This window comes from Platichthys flesus, chromosome 1, assembly GCF_949316205.1.
Source record: "Platichthys flesus chromosome 1, fPlaFle2.1, whole genome shotgun sequence".
NCBI classification, from domain to species: Eukaryota; Metazoa; Chordata; class Actinopteri; order Pleuronectiformes; family Pleuronectidae; genus Platichthys; species Platichthys flesus.
The window spans coordinates 23,208,815-23,227,099 of NC_084945.1; the positions used below are offsets into that span (position 1 = coordinate 23,208,815).

The window sequence follows — 18,285 nt, forward strand, 5'->3', positions numbered from 1 at the left end:
TATTAAATACTCTTTTTTTCAACAGACTGACAGTTTTCTTTGTTAAGAAGCTTGTCAGTATGTTTTCTTTCCACTACGATTTAGTTTCCTCTCCCTTTCCTCCTCTATTGATGACTCTACACCTATGGCCTGTAGCAGTTATTGGCAGAATGAACATTCACTGCCTAACATACAGAGTAAGAGAAAATTTGGCCAAAAAGGTCAAGTAGATGAAAAAACAAAATAATATAGTTGATCATATCAATAACATCATCCATTGATGAGGCATATGGGAGATGTAGTTGTAGCTGGTTTCCTGACACAGTTCCCAAGTAAAGTGTCTGAAGGTCTCCCAGTACGGTGTCAGCCTGGCTTCACGAGCACACAGGTTCAGTTACTCTCAATGGAACAGATCATAGGCCGTGTACACACCTGGTATTGACTCGTGGTATCTGTGATCCGATCACAAGTGTTCAGCTCTGAGTGTATGCTTTCACACCTGGCTTTAAAATGTGGCCCCACATGCGTCTTGTGATCGGATCTCAGATTGGATCTCACCTCCCCCGCTCTATTCAAAGAAACATGTACGTTCTTTCTGTTCATGAAGATCAAGTTATGTTTTTATACCCAGTCTGAGAACATACCATTAGTTCCTTAAGTGTGCTTTACGTGAAATGGGTTACCTGGTTGGTTAGGATGTCTTTTGAGATCCCCACCCAGGACATTGCCTTCAACAACATTGTTTTGCAGAAATGATATGCAATGGCACAGCATCTGGATATTACATTTCATTATCCACAAGGACCTACACAAAGTGATGGTCCTTGTGTGGTTCTGTGAAATCGCCCAATGAGGTTGATACTAACACGTTCAAACAGGATCTCGATAAGTGGCGATGGTTGTAAAGGTGCACTTGGACTGGCTGAGGGCCGTATCCGCATGTAGTCCTGGCAAGTCCATCCCATTCACCACTGTCTGTTGAGCTCCATGTTGGGGACCAGTGTAGCAGGTCTCTTGTCTGTGTGGGTAACTCAACACATAGAGCAGATGGCAGCAGGACTGATACAGACAGACACGTTGTTGTCATAAGCATTATTTTAAAGAAGAGACTATTGGACATAAAATGTACACCCATAACTTGTTATCATTTTTATCAAACCTTTTTTGATTACCCTAAAAGTTCAATATAATAAAATGATAGCCAGCATAAATGGATTGCAAAAATGTGTCACTCCTGCCTCACAGAGAAATAAGTTGTGTTCCTGATCTCGTTTTTTCATTAAACGTGTCTTTGCTGAGTTATGTATACACCTCAGTAAATCCTAAAATGGCACAGCATCCTAGTTTTTTCTCATGTCATCATCTGAGCAGAATATGCTGTCACCCTGCTTTCTTCCGTCTGACGTATAATTTTCTTAATTTTTGTCCTTGCTGATGGTTTCCCCTTCTGCAGGAGTCCTTCCTCCACTGGGCCTTTGGAGTAACTGAGGCTGACTTTTAAGGAGTCATTGATGTGGACTCTTGGAAATCCATCCTCTTCTTTCCCAAACTGCCTGACAGCTATGCCACCTGGATGGGAGAGTGAGTCCCACCGATCCTCACAGAGCTGTGTACATGGCCAACAATCCTCACCAGCAACCGCAGAGCTGGGAGCTCGACAGGGTTGATGCAGTAATTTGCTCCACAGTTAGATTGTGTTTGAATAAGGTTAGTTAATTGTAAATGCATCTAAAATTCACAACATAGTAATTTCTGACTATACAGTGACCTTTTTCGCACTATATTTGACATTATGAATTGCTCACATAATAGATTTTTTAAATATACTAATTGCTTGTTTTGGAAATAATTAATCCTTTTGCAAAATGCCCCAAATCCTTGTTAAGTGGAAATTTGATTGCAGATTAACAATAATAATTCACAAATTTGTCAACAAGGTAATTGCTATTTGTTTATTTATTTGTTTGTTTAGAAGGAGCTATAAACCTCTCATCATTCCTGTCATCTTTATAAAAAGCCCATTTCACTAAGGAGTTACTGAATCAGCACAACAATTTACTAATGTTGTCATTAGTTTAGCTTTGTCCCTCTGGTCTTTCTTTTGAATTAATAAATTGTTTTCGCTAAACTGTAGCATAATCTATTTTTGTCTTTCACTGTGTTTATTCAACTCTTCTTTTCCACTTGTGACTTTTGCATCTTTTGACAGGATCTTTCCTAAAGAGCACTTCAAGGAGAAGTACGCTGTTGATGAGGTGCAATACACCTGTGAGATAAAGTGAGTCAGTGTTTGTGTGCGTCTCTTTGTGGGTGTGTGACCTTTTTCATGTGCAGTAACTGGACCTTGATGTAATGTCACCGAACTATGAAGTTACAGGAAATGACATCAGTGACTTAAAAGACTGTTTTAAAGGTGAAAGTTGTCTTCTCTTCTCCTCTTGTCAAAGAAAATGATCAGTGGCAGCAACAACACTGGACCTGCATCATTTTGAATTGCTCAACTAAACCTGTAAATGTAAAAGCTCTAGGGGGGCAGATCGTATCATCAGTGAATGTGTGAGTAGCTGAGCTCACCCAAAGCATGTGCATTACCTTCCTGAAAATGTATTTGCTGTAACAATTCGTCAGTGTGCACAGCTGAGGCAAAATTCCCTGGGGAATTGTTTATTAACATAGTCTAAAAAATAAACCCATTTCTGTCCAGACTGTCTAATTGCCTATTCTGAGAGTTTGAGAAACAGTCGTGTATAGAGGTGTTGACAGCCGATTCCCAGGGGAGCCATATTGGAGGCTTGACACCTCTGGAGCCATTATGGAAACTTGCATGTTAACAAATCAAAACAATATTTTCCGATTATAATATCACAGCTTCTACTGGCGCAGGAATCACTAAGATCACATTTCATTTCTATATTTAGACTGTGACCTTTTGATGACTCATCCATTCATATTTTTACATGTCTCCACCTGCCTGAGGTCTTAGAAGTACTAATTAATCACATGTTGAGATGGAGTTAACATATCCGTATCTCTGTGACAACATCTTCAGGAAAAACTTTTATAAAAAATATCTTTAATTGATTTTGGTTTCATTTTATTTTAAGAAAACCTCATTAGTCTGCACAGAAAGCTCCACATTCTGGTTTAACTTGACATACAAGTGTGTTTAATTCAAGGTTAAATCTCCACAGTCTCTAATTGTTTTTCATACTCTCAGTCAATAGTTATAAAGTGGTTAAGGAATCTTTTTCAGCTTTTAAAATTATTGACCCGGATAATCACTAATTTACAGAATCAAAGCAAAACTTTAGATTATGAACTAGGTACTTTGCTTAACGTTTAGAAAGAAGCCAGTTTTAATCATCCAAACATTCCTCCAGGATCACCACGGTGTCTTTTGTTAGGAATCTTGACATTTAGGCTTTTAGCAGAGGAGTCAGCGTGCTGCAGAGAACCAGAGAGACCACCTCGCCACAATGGCGTCTGCCAGAGTGACCTTTATTCTGCTGCCTGAGAGTAGAAGAGGGATGATGTTTGTTGTTTTTGCTGCTCTACTGTGGGTCTCAGTCAACTAATCACCTCTTCCCTGCTTCCCTTCAGATTGTTGATGTCCTGTCCAAGCTGACACCAGCAGTGCTCCTAACACTGGTATGCATCACTCATTCTTACCTGATAATATCTGGTGATATATACATTTACTGGATATCAGGCGACTGAGTGCGTTGTGTGGGTAATTTTTACAGAATAGTCTTCAGGGAAGGAGGCCAGTAAAAGCTTCAGTCAGATTTGCCTTACCCCATCTTCCCTTACTTTATGTCTGTGCTCCAGCTCATTCATCATAACAAGATAAAAAAACATTGTGTTTGTGTATTAACTGAACTAAAGTGGCATCATATATCTGCTATTTACAATGGGACTCAGCTTCAAAAACTGATTATTGATCTGTTTCTAAAGATGCAGTTTGATAATTCATGTATACTCCTCTCACTTCTTATACACACGCAATAAACTAAATATTTTTCATTGGTTATTTTTGGAATATATCCTCATCATGAATATAAACCAGCCTAATGCTCTGTTTCTGTGTTTAAATGCAGTCGGTGGTGATTTTGTTTGTTTTTCTTTCCATGCAGCGAGGACAGAATACAGATAGTGGGAGCATCTGCCGTGAAGCCTCCTTTGAAGGAATTAGTGGGTTTGCTAATTTGGCATCAATTTGCATGAACATCATTGTATTTTATTTTACTGTGGAGGGGGGGGGGGGGGTCTTTAACTACCAAGGATATAGAGGACTCTTATGCACACTGCTGCAGATTAACCTATTTCTGAACACACAGTAATGTAATTAAGCTGCCTTTGTTTTTGTTTGTGAGTTATCAATTCATGTAATGATACTGTTGTCCTTCACACTAGTCTTTCATCTTTTGTCTTTTAACTGAATATATTTCATTATTTTATCCCCTCCACACTCTGACCTTTACTGCTTTGATAAGTCTCTGTTCTTATTATCAAAGTAAAATAACCATTAGCATCAGAATGCATTATATATCTATAATTGTACTGTTTCTTGTTAATCAGGTTCCAAGTGAACAACACTCTCTTACACCCAGTCATTGTGGAATGGTAAGTAATTAGAATTTGTTTTATAATTTTATTGACCAAGTCACATTTTTCAGTCAGATTCTGATTGAATACACAAACATCTGTGATTACAGCTGCCCTGTCAGATTATCGTGTGTGTGTGTGTGTGCATGTGTGTATGTGTGTGTGTATATAATCATAAACAGGGGCTTTTTTCCCTCTAAGAGTCAGAGGTCGGTCTACACAGCTGTAATGGACTTCGTGCTTGCCTGCTCGTCCTTGGCATTAGAGTTTGCAGCCTCCAGATGAATTGACATTTTCTGAAATGAGGAGTAATGCTGTTCAGGCACACCTCCTGAGGAGAAGGACTTGATTGAACCCCTTCGCCCCCTCCTCTCTCCACAGCTCGCATGGTTCTCTTTTTTTTTTAATGGGCTATTTTTTTATTTCACTTTCATTAGTGTTAATCTTGGTTACCGCTGCCTTGTGTTATTTACTTGCTTCTATTGTTGTAGAAATCCTTAATACTCTTAAGTTTGTTCTTAATTTCTAGTCATTTAAGGTGCAGCTGCCGTTTTTCTAACCCAAATAAATGAAATGGTCTTAGAGCCAAGATTTTAATCAAAGCTAGTACAATTTTATATACAGTGCTAAGCCGTTAAACTTGGTTAGGGACCTGTACTATTGATTTTCATCAAAGGTCAAGATCACAGCATGGGATCAAGACTTAGCTCCTTGGTAATGCAATGGAAATACATTGAAGGCAATTATATATGCTTACACCGCTGAAATGGTCTTTAATTCACTTACATATTTCATTAATAAATATTTATACGTGTTCATTTGTAATAATAAGCATTTCTTTGAGTGCATCTTTAGAATTGTAAATGTAGATCATGAGACTGTCTATCAACTTGATAGAAATCTTAGCTCAGGACAGCCTCCCTGTGACCCTTACAGGATAAGTGGTCTAGATAATGGATGGAGGACTTTCAGCCATCACAGTACAGATACTGCATTCCCTGAGCTTAATGTTAGAGTTGAATGAATTCTGACTTCATGTTTCCGTCTTTTTCTGCAGCCGTCTCATTAAGAACGATATGGAGCTGGAGGTCCTCCGCTACACCAACAGGATTTCCAGCGAAGCCCAAAAAATAGTGAGATCCTTCTTTGTTAGACAGGACACTAACGAAAGTATATTTTAATTTTAAAACAATAGAAAAGTGAAAACAAAGAAATGTAAAGTTCAGAGCTTGAAATTAAAACCCCAAAGTAAGTGTGTCAAGGGGCTGTGTCATTGAGTTTAGAGCATCAGGATCCTCTGAGGCTTTAAACTGTTTAAATGCTATTGATTTTAACTTCATCCTGTAGCTTAGAGCCCAGTGGTTAACACAGATAGCCTTTGACCAATAAGCTGTAACATTAAAGCTTTATTTTTCCTGTGCACAGGATTTAACTGTATTTCCATGAATAACCTTCAGGGTTGGAGCAGCAGTTCACCTCATAATGTTGTGCTTCTGAAATAACTCAATATTGTTTTCCTCTGTTATTTCACTAATTCTACTGCTCACCAATGTGATCAGATATTTTTATATTGTATGTTTTTACCCCTGAGTCCCCAAAGTCTCTAATTTTGGTAGTTGTTCAGATGTGATGATGTGCTCTCTCTAATCAGCATCTGCTTGCAGGCGGCCTCACTGACTTTTGAACTCTTTATACCCACTTTGCATAAATGCTACAGACTATGTTTGAGGATCAATCCACATTTGTTAATGTTGATTTAAAACTGAAGATGGCACAGAAAGTGCAACAGCATCAAGTAAACAAGGAGAGAAAGATACCAGAAAACGAATTAGGCTAAACAGTTGCTCAGCAGAAATAAATGCACCTACTTAGACTCCTTTGCTTAAAGTAGAGTCAATATGTAAAGTTTGCAAGCAAGTAGTCAATACAGCCATATTGCAAACTGTTACTTGTCATATCATTTCACATACACAGAGAGTTGAGCATTATCAGCCACAGGATGTAGGACTCAACATCTGACATGTCTACCCAGTAGTTTGTAACCACATTTATCCACACTGTCACTGTAGGTCATGAAGCAAAAAATACAAAAATAATGTGAAATGGAGAGGTGCTTCATTACACTTCCTTTTCAAATAGTAACATGATGATGAACTGAGTGCCGTATGGAGACTAACTCCTCCTATCACTATCATCATCATCATTATGCTGATACATTTTTTCGTATTATGTATTGTTGATGTAGAAGTGTTTTAGATACCAAGTGTGATTACTGGATGAGTTAAGTCTTAAATATGACATTTTAAACGAGAAGCAGGTGATGAACTCACATGTTTGGAATTAACCCGGCCGGCTCACATGGGACATACAGAAAAGTCCAACATTCAAAAAATGGAAAATTAATTTGTATAAATACCGTTGAGTGAGTACTCCATATTATGTCACATTTTTCACAGCCATGCATGTTACATAACATTACATTTCATTCAGCTGATGCTTTTATCCAAAGCGACTTACAATAAGTGCATTCAACCATGAACACAGAGTGCTCAAAGGTAACAGTCAGGAAATGGATGGGAGAGCCTTTCCCTGGAAGGAAAAGCAGTTCTGTCTTGTCATGGTTAATTTCCAGGTGGTGTGCAGACAATCCACTGAGAGATGTCAGTCAGACAGGCAGAGATTCATGCTGCTATCTATGTTTCAGATTTGGGAAAAGAGAGGATTAGCATGGTGTCATCAGCGTAGCTGTGATAGAAAAAGCCATGAATGACAAAGCCGAGAGAGTTGGTGTACATAGAGAAGAGGAAGGGACCCAGGACAGAACCTTGAGGGACCCAAGTAGTAAGCTTACCCGGTAAGTGTGGCCATTGAGGTAGGATGAGAGCAGAGCCTGAGATAGCAAGCTTGAGATGTGAGATATTTTAGGTTTTATCATATACTTTGGAAATAAAGTATATGATAAAGTATAAAATAAGTTCATGAATTATAGAATGGAATATTTGCAGGGCTATAATCAATGAAGGATCGATCTACATTAAGAACATTTTGTCATAGAACAACAATTTCATGAGCTTGACCGTGTGATTGTGAAGAATGAGTGCTGAATTAATCCTCAGGGTGTCAGGAAGGTACCGTTAAAAGCATTTCTGCTAACAAGTATTTTCTTTAAAAGTATGGTGTCCGCTAAAAATGTTTAATTGACCTGTGGACTTTTGTTTCCAGTCTCTTCCAACACTACTGGATTATAGGCCCATTTAAATAGATTACTTACCTATCCAAAATTCTTGAAAAGGTGGTTCTGAACCAATTGCTAGACGTGTGTGAGAATACTAACATTTTTGCCAAATTCCAGTCAAGATTCTGTAAATGCCACAGTACGCTATGGCCGCTCTCCTTAAAATTACTAATGATTTACTAATGTCTGCTGATGCTAGTCATTGCACGGTATTACTACTCCTTGACCTGAGTGCTGCATTTGACAACATTGATCATAAACTTCTGATCAATAGACTATCGCAATGCATCGGCATATCTGGCACTGCCCTTAGTTGGATCAAGTCACATCTCTCAGATAGAAAAATATCCACTTTCATCAGAAATAACCCCTCAACATGGGTTGGCCCCTATATAGATTTCGCAGCTCTCCCCCCCTCTCCCATCCCTCTCTCTTAACTACTCCCTCTATGCCACCTACCTCCAGTCCTCCCCATTTTCAGGTGAATATAAGTTCAGAAGTTGTGGCACTTTCAAGGATTTAAACACAATCCGAGTTTAGAGTGATCTCTGTTGTTTTGTTACTGAAAGCGAGCAGCATCACTATGGATGAAGAATTTTGAGACATTGTTAATCACGCTCTGACATTTTTGTATTCAAGGAGCATTTCAATGGGATAAGTGGTCGGGTATGCAAACTACTTCCCTGTAAAAATTAACAGCTTTAAAATTAGGATTCTGTCCTGAAATACACAATTTAATTAGAGTTTTTTTCAATAGTACTTTTCTATAAGCTTCATCAAATGCAATTACCACCTTGTAAATGTTATTCATACATGGTTATATGTCTTTTTAATTAGAGTTCATATATTATGTGTTCAACCCAGAGGATATAATTGCTCTGTCATCTACCACGGCCATCCTGGAGCTAACATTGACCATTCAGTTATTGATAGAACCATGTGGTGAGTAGATCTTTTTTTTGTTTTTGTACCTATCAGCATTTTTTAGATGCGAGCACTCCATGGCATTGAAATGTAACTGACTACAGATTTCCGAGGGGGGAGCTATTGTGTTATTTTCAACATGACAAACATCACAGCCTCTGTTTAATGTTCATTGATTTTTCTTAAATGTTACGTTTCTGCCTGAGTTGGGATGGTAACAGTTGCTAAAAACGTAAATTGAGTAAAAGTTAATACTCTACGCTGCTACTGTAAGAACTACCAGCACAGAGTGGACTACAAATGTTGAATATAATCATTTTTTTTCTGGTTTTAATGTGAAGTACAAGTCACAGTAATGACCACTGAGATGGCATTTAACTAGAATAACTTTCAAGTAATTAAAAGTTTTTATTACAGTTGTACTTTTTTTTATTTAATTACAGTTCCTTGGGTTTTTCACATATTTCTTAAGTATGTAGATTTTGACAAGCTTTTGGGCTTAAAATGTCTCTCAAATAGTCCCCTGCTATTTCCACTTCCCCTCCTTCCTTCACCTGGCCTATAACTTCCTGTTGCTCTACCCACTGACGCTAGCTCCCTCAGCTAATTTTTTCATTGGTTGTGGCAGGTGGTGAAGGGCGCCTCCCTCAGGAGGTTACAGCTGTTGTTGGAAATAGAAAGTTCAATCAACCTGTGTGAAAATTCGATGTCAGTGATAATGACAAACAGACAAGATGAAGGAGTGTTGGTGAACAGAGCTGTGTCACATTCTGTATAATCACAGGACAAGTGTCATGTCTGCTGAACTAAAACCAAGTCTCACACTGATTCCTGTAAACACAAACACTAAAAAGGTCCAGAGAAAAAACGATATGCATCGTCTTTTCAGCTTCATCCCTGTTCATCAGTTACAGAATAAGCTCCAAGATTGTACAATTCATTAAAAGTAACAAAACCACAGAAATCTTCCGCTACAAGTCAAAGTCCTGCTTTCAAATTTTACACAATCATTCAAATTCAATAAATTTGTATTTGTGTGGCGCGAAATCACAATTTTATCTCAATCTCATTCAAATTATATATAGTTTGAATCCCAAATTGTGGGTTGTTTTTAATATAAAGTAATGTAAATCTGTGGGTAAACAGAACTGTACAGCTTCAGTCTGCTGAACTGTAGCATTAAAGACAAGTACTACATTAAGTACATGAGTAAATGTACTTTGTTACTTTCCACATCAAAGGGAGCTAGTTATTTTCCTCACAGATAATCATGACACAAAGAGTGATGCCGGGTCTTTGAGAATTGAGTGTGTGTTCAGGCGTGTCCCTGCTCACTGTTCACTCACTCTGGTGCAGTTGATGGTTCTGTCAGCAGTTTCAGAGTAATTCATCTTACAGCTGGAGAGGGGAAGCAAACAGCAGAGGGTCAGGGGAGTTCCCTTGGGCCTGACTCATTCACATAAACACACACTTCCAAGTGGTTTGTAGTGACCAGGTCTCACCTTCTGGAGCTGACCTCAGTCCTCACTTAGAACCTGATGGGACATTCACGATGAATCAGATCATAGAGTTTGCCAAAACTTCCTGAGGCTGACATGGAGACATGGTGAGAGACAGTTGGCAATCAGCAGGTTGGAGCACATAAAAAGCTGCAAATACAAATGTTATGGAACAAACAGCTCCCAGGAGCTCACAGCAGCTGTAGTTTCAAACAACAGCTTATCAGCAACTCTTCAGCTGGTTAATTATCTTCCTGCTTCACTTCATATAACACTGCCACTCGTTTGTTGGTCTGTTCAGCTAACGTCCCAAAACCCATAGTTTGGGAGGGTTTAAAAATGGCTGCCATGTGGTTGAAGCAATGCCTGTTCGAACTTACAGCAGCCAGCTGGCTGAGTGCAGCCAGTTAGACCAGGAAGAGGAGCATGCTGGAGGAGAGCCGTCAGCTGACAGAGAGCTGGAGGACACACAGTCAACACATGTCGGAGCTCACCTTCACATGTCACAAATCTGCCCTGTGTTTAAAACGAACAATGACACCTGATCCCATCAACTCAGTCTCATTCAGTTTGTCTCAGACCATGACTCACAGCAGACGAAGACCACACCTATGATCCCACTGAGTCTCTTCTCTCATGGGGGGCTGTGGCTGAGGGGGTAGAGTGGTTTTCCTCCAACCTGAAGGTCGGCAGTTCGATTTCCTGTCTGACCCATCCGCATGCCGAAGTGTCCCTGGGCAAGATGCTGAACCCTGAATGGCCTCCCATAGAATAAAAAGTGCTGCGAATAGATGCACTGTATGAATGTGTGTGTGAATGGGTGAACGTAAAACTGTACTGTAAAGTGCTTTTACTGGTCATCAAAACTAGAAAAGCGCTATATACAAAAAAACATTTACTATTTTCTGTATGTCTATCACAGTCTGGTTTGGATCAGCCTCCAAACAGGACATATTTTAAAAACCAGTGCAGAAAACTGTGTTGTGACAGTAACTTGAATGATTCACTGATTAGATACTTGTAGGGCTGGAAAGAACAATAATGACTCCTCATAATTCAATACAGCTTTACTTCTACTCAATTTGAGAGGCCATGCACATCAGAATGGGAAGTTGTCCGAATTGTGTTGTAGATATTTGAAAATAGACTTAATATAAAATACCGTCAAAGAAGGACAGCAACATTCTGTCGAAGAAGACGAACAAGGTTTAATTCCGTTCCAAGAGCACGAGAAATTTGCTCTATTCGGCCCAGCGCTGATCTCCGTTGCAACCACTAGACCCATCGGAGCACCGCTTAACAGGCCAGGACTTCATTCATTTGTTTTCCAGGAATTCGCCGTTCGCGCACGCATCCTGAAGCTCAGCAACACGATTGTTCACTTGTTTTCCGGGAATCATTTTACTTGAGTGTATGTTTTTTTGAAGATCACATCCGGTTCCTTTGTTCAACGTGTTGAATGTTTTTAAAGTGCTTCGCGCCGTGACGGAACGTCTCTGGCCGCACTGTTACCATCCAACAAAGTTTCTGTAACCTTGTCTCTGACGATGTTTTGAGAGCTTCTCTCTCTCTCCTTCTCTCCTTCTCTCTTTTCTCCTAAACCTGCTTTTACACACGTCCCGACCTTTCCATACATTTCATGTTGCGATAAATCTAGATTTAAAAGAGACTAAATGCATCTCGACGCCGTTGGCGCCAGAACCAGGAGATAAGAAATCTCTTTGTCCTGAAATTCCTTTGTGTAACTTGCGACCGACCGCCATCTTGTCTTCGACCTCATGGCGCCGCAAAGGTCATAAACCTCCATCTTGAAATTATCTGAACGTAATATCATCTCGAATTCGACCAGGCTACATGACCATGTCATTACGCCATAGCCACTCCCCTTTCTCTTTCTTACACACACACACACATACAGACACAGACAGGCAGACACACACACGACCACACACACACACATAGATACTCAGTATTACATGTGTGACAATTTTGATAAGTGCTGCTGCTGCTGTTGCTATCTTTGAAATATTGGAGTTTGTTAAATTAAGAATCATTGAAATAACATTAACTTTATTTCCCTTTTAATAAATACTTTTGTAATTAAAGTATTTGCATTTCTGTGATTGTTTGTGCATATGTATGTGAATACTGCTGGATTACTGTAGCCTGTGCTCGAACTTAAAACCCTTCATTGTTTATTATATAATCATTTATATTAAATATTGTGATTATTAATATAACTTGAGACTGATATTTAAAGATTGACTTGTTGGTCCCTGTAAACAGGGTGGTGCCCCGGAACGATAAGTAATAATTATAGATTGTATCATTCAACAAAAGACGAACCTGGATTGATCTGTCCAAAAATCCAAGAGTCTCCCTACCCTGTCTAGTGCCCCTGAGCAAGGCACCTTACTCCCCCAACATCTGCTCCCCGAGCGCCGTACATGGTCGCTCACTGCTCTGTGTGTCCTGCACCAGATGGGTTAAATGCAGAGGATAAATTTACCTACCATTGCATAAGTGTGTTGTGCATGTCTGTGCATGTGTTTGGTATAAATAAACATATCTTAATCTTAATATCTTAATCTATCTTAATCTTAATCTTAATCTTATCTATATCTATATCTATATCTATATCTTAATCTTAATTGATAATTGTATTGTTTTCATTAATTATTTAACTATTATTAATTGATAACCGTCTCATTAGTAATTAATTATTTTACTATTCTTAATTAATAGCTTTATAATTTTTAATTATTTTTTATAAATATTTTTAATTTTAATAAGCATATTTCATGATTATTAATAATAAGCCAAAATCAAATCTACTACTACTATTGCACAACATTAGTTTGGATCAGTAAGCATGATATTAATATCTCACATGAGAATTCCCACTGGTCATAATATGACTAGTCAAAATTTTAAACTAACTCAGATGCCCAGACAGAGAGGCGCCAAACTCAACTCTTTTCTAAATTACACCAGGGGCAAGACATAAGGACACAATGTGATTCATGAATGCATGCTTTAGGCTTATCTATCCAATAGAATGCGAAACACCTACATGTAACATAGAGAGTGACAGCAAATCTATTCATGGATGTGCTGTTGAAATGGGTGACGCAAGTAGAAGAAGCTATATGGGGATGCTGGGGGAGAGACATCTTCAGAATTGTTGGTGACAATTGCTCACGTTACTGTGTTAACGTTTATATATTGTTGCACCTTCTGGTCTGCTTGACGCATCAAGCCTGAGTTCTCCTTTCAGCAGCTTCCAGAAAACTTCCATAACACTTTACAGTTGGAAAACCAACAATGTGTCTAAATCTCCTAAATATTCCTCAAATGTTTCACCTCCGCCCCCCAGTTGAGAACACCTTAGAACACCTGACTCAGAACAAACAGTGGACTTACAGATCCTGTGCTTGTCCGACTTCAGTGCTGCTTTTTGTTTGAAGAGGCAGAAACTCAGCTAAGCTAAAGGGACACACAAAGACGGGCTGTCTTACCTTGTGGATGTGCTCTGGATGACCTGGGAGCGGATGTTCTCCGATGAGACCTCGGCTCTGCTTCAGATGCCTCTCTTTCAGACTCTCAGAGATGTGGTCTCACTCTCTTGTCATTCAGCTCAAGTAAACCCCATGTTTTTAAACTGGTTTCAGGACAATTGAGTGACACAATAAATATACACACTCGTTCACAGCAGGATATATTTAGGGGCATATTATACAGGTAATGCATTTTAAAATAAAGACACAGCGACTGATGTCCAAATTAAACATTATATTTATTGTTGGAGTGTTTTAGCCTGGATGCCAGACGAACTTAGCCCCGCCCACAACATTTGAGGTCAGGAAGTTCGGTCTGGAGTTGCTCCGTTGGGGAGAAATTATGCCCGACCGGGCCAATCAGATTGTCAGGGCAGGCTTTATACGATGATGGACAGATGATCAACGGTAACGTAATCAACCACGTCATCAAAGTGCCCTTGGGTTGAATTCGTTTTCAACAATCATGTCTGCCGCTGGAGAGCTGAGATGTGTAGATGCTGCCATTGAGTCTGTTTTAGAAGACTTAAACAGCGCATTCATTTTGAAAGAGGAACAGAGAACGTGGAGGCGACTCCAAAGCACCGCACCACGCTAATCCCTATCGCCCCGGCGCTTGGCTGTTCACACCGGACACTGAAGCGACGTTGAACCGCCGGGCAGCACTAATATTATCACCCGTTGATCCAGTAGATTAAAAGCATATACTTACTTGTTGCTCCAAAGTATGGGATGCATATTTGATCATTTATATCATATAAAATATATCATCAATATAGTTTCAGATTGTTTTTTACGTGTGTTTCCTGGTGCGATACACTCGAGTCAAGCGCAAAAAATAGACTCGACGCCGAAACGATCGCTGCACGGCGCGAGGCAGCCTTGGCGCAGGGCGGTGCTTCAGCCTCCGGTGTGACCCGCACAAAGTGTTAACATGGGAGTGGATGGGAGCCAGCTGTTATTTAAGGCCTGACGCTGCGCTGAAGCGTCGCTTCGGCATCGCTTCAGCGTCCGGTGTGAACCCGGCGTTAGTAAATAACTCACAATGCATTGATTAACAAACGGCACATACTACGTTGCTCTGATTGGTTGTAGGTCTATCCAATTGAGCGAAGAGGAATTTTATTTCCTGGTCAGTTGAAACACGCCCCATAATCACAGCCCAATGGAGCGCTCTCAGACTCACATTCTGACTAGAATTGTGAGTCTGACAACGTCAGACTAGGAGTGTTTCACTACGACTGAATTGTTTGTCACCTGCTTCCTCGCTGCTGTACTTGTGCTCTGCTGTTAGACTCCCGAAACGGTAATGGAGGATACAATCTAATTATACCCAGGGGTTCCTGGGAGAAGGCACCAAGTATGGTAGAATTGAAGGAGGGTTGAGTGTGTAATAGGATACATGCTGTTTTAAATTGTTTCGAGGACTAATATGGACCCACAAGTGTATTTGCCATGATTGATATCCAGTAGAGGATGTTCATATTTTTGTATGTACCAATTGTAATCTTCCTCTGGAAAATTGATTATTAGTTAACAATCAATGTTGCCTTCTGTCTTCATTTTCTCTCTAAAAAGCAGGCCTGCACCGTAAATATCGCTGCAAGAGGAAATAAGTTGCAACAAAAAAAAACTTACATTGATGCAGCATAGTTACATTGTTTGTAACTATGATCAACAGTGATCATAGTTACAAACTATGATCACTGTTGTCTTCTACATGAATTCATCAAGTATATATTCTGTAGTGATTAAAAATGGTTCTACTGATGACAGTTAATGTCAATTCGGTTCAACAAGTATCCAGAATAAGACGGGACGGGAGGCTGAGATATCAGAACAAAATACAATTTATTTAATAGATGCAAATGGTTTAAAACAGACTGCTTGATATAAATGACAGCTTAAAAAATAGAAAAATTAGAGGCTCCAGACCCAATTGTACAATGCTAAAATATCATGCATTAAAAACCAAACATAACACACTTTAAGAAAATCACTGCAAACGATATACAACAAAATGACAAAAATGGGCCTCTACTTTATGGAGCCAATAATTCACCACCATTCAAGTCACTACCACTGAATTGCACAGTCCCAGTCAACCATATATATTGCATATATAACTAGATAACGGAAGATATGTCAAACTTTAAAGCCTGTGTTCATCTACAGGTGTTTTCGGGAACATGTAGGTGTGGATTCACTTGGTCTAACTGACAGCTCCACTCTCCTGGTGAAGTATTTCAGCACCCGCAAACATAAAAGCTGCTTGAATTCTCTAAATGACAAGGAAAGAAGCTTCATGGATTTCTATCTTATCTCTTTTGGTCAAGGAAAGACAGGACTATCCCATATAAAAGGAAAGGAGAAATGTCATCCCATAGGTCATAGCAGTGGCACTGGCAGCATTTAAAATGATCCAACATCGTGCTTGCACCTGAGCATACCCATGTAAATATACAAAAACAAAACATCTGGCATCTCACCATAAAAACCAGCCCCTCTGTGTTTGAGTGAACAACAAGTCTCTCATCTACACGACACAGCCAGATCAATTCCTTCTGACAGTAAGCTGTCACTTTCATTAAATGAGAAAGAATGATTTTTGGCCCAACCTTGGAGGAGCTGAGCAAGCAGATGGAACTGGGAGCACTAGACCAGTCTTCTCAGATGCCTTTCCAGGGCAACCATCACCATTCTCAGTGTGGATGTGTTGGAAAAGTGTATTTTGCTGAGGAAGGTTTCCAAATGAGTGAAATGACCTAGAAGTAAACCAGCGGCTGACATAACAGATATACATCCATTTTATACCTGCTATCTTCAGCTGTTGCCATGCTTAAATCAACTACCCCCACCTGCAACCTTGCTTTTGCTAATTTAAAGTCCTTTGTGGTTATAGAGAGCACCAGAATTCCTTTTCCACACAGGCTCTCACTGCTGAAGCAGCATGAGGCTCGCTTCCTCTTTCCAGTTTTAATTATCGACATTAATTTCAGCTTCTTTTTAAACGGTCAATGGCCACAACAAATGTGGCTGCAAAAAACTGCAGGCATCACAGTTTGAGATTTCCTCTAAGACCGGACTTCTCTGTTCTCCAAATACCATACTGCTGTCTCAGGCCTTGGATTCGCTGCTCATCATCAAGCACTGCATTTAACCACCCACCTAGACTTTTAACAGGTTTCTCTAACACTGGTGGATATACCTCCTATATAAAACCTCTGACAGCACACCCTTTACAAACACTCCTCTGATAGCATAACCTTAACTTCAGCCCATTTGAAGTGAGGAAGAGAGATGCACTTGTATCCTCAAAGATAAGATTTATCCTCAGCTTCAAGTAACTGAGAGGATCCACACCAGGTGTTAAGTTTACCTTGCACGGGCCTGGCATACTAACTTTAATATATCTTTGACTCAATATCTAGAACACTGTAAAACAGATTATGAATAGTTATCCTGCACACTCCCTGTGTGATATGAAAATTGACTGACAATGCACAAGCTGCTTGAAGGCTCCTCAATGTAGCCGAAAAGAGTGGTGGCTATGGAGAAACGCTGACACCTGGTGGCAGCAATGAGTAAAAGAGCATTTTGGATTTTGTTGCAAAGATGGAGCTGAGTTGCCACGATTTGATAAGGTACATTCAAGTATCATTGAGGAAGTGATTATATACCATAATGTCGTTTTTATCTCTTAGGAAACAGGCTTAGATTCCTCAAGATAACCCTGGCAAGATGAGTTCACAAAATCCTTAATATTTAAAGCAGTGCACTTAAATTCTTAACCAAATTTTCATTATTGTGAAAAGTTGAAATTGTGGTTATTGTTCTACCCTTTTTCCCTTTCTCAAAAATGTAATGAAGGACAGACTCTCCCCAGTATCAGAAGAGAGTAAGTAGAACCATGCATAGACAATGATTTCGATGCTTGTTTTTGAATATGTGGGTTGTAATTCTGCTTCAATAACAAGATATCTTCTACTGTTGTAGTCGGTGTGTACTTTAGCAATAACGATGTCGGACTCTGTAGTACTCTCTGGACCTCTACCTAATAGGACTGGTGATGACATGTTTAGCCGACATTTCAGATGACATGTTGTTATTTAACCGCTGGCTGTCGAGGTGGCGTCCTGTAAATGGTGTGGGCTTTGTAGACAATTGGCAACCTTTTTGGAGAAAACCTGGTCTTCTAGGGAGAGAAGACATTTATCCCACTTGGAAGGGAGCGGCTCTCTTATCTTGGAATATAACTCACTCTATAAACCCCAAGTGACAACCCAGAGTTGGGACGATAACCTAATAAGCTTTGATTTCTCATTATCAGACTGCTTGTCAATTACATTTAACTTGATATCCTACCTCACTGTAAACAATTTAAAAACCCTTGCTCCAGTGAGATTGACTATCTTGTCGGTAGCTCTGTAAACTCACAACGATTAACATTAGACTCCATAGCGCCTCTAAAAAAAGAAATATGTAA

General features: G+C 39.6%; 1 long non-coding RNA gene across 1 annotated transcript; it reads left to right on the forward strand.

Annotated features, from left to right (window-relative positions):
* The first annotated feature begins 4,088 nt into the window (after positions 1 to 4,088).
* On the forward strand, positions 4,089 to 5,725 carry LOC133950805 (uncharacterized). The gene is made up of 3 exons (XR_009920441.1): positions 4,089 to 4,174; positions 4,558 to 4,602; positions 5,642 to 5,725. It is a non-coding gene; the product is annotated as an uncharacterized LOC133950805 (long non-coding RNA).
* Positions 5,726 to 18,285: the final 12,560 nt, after the last annotated feature.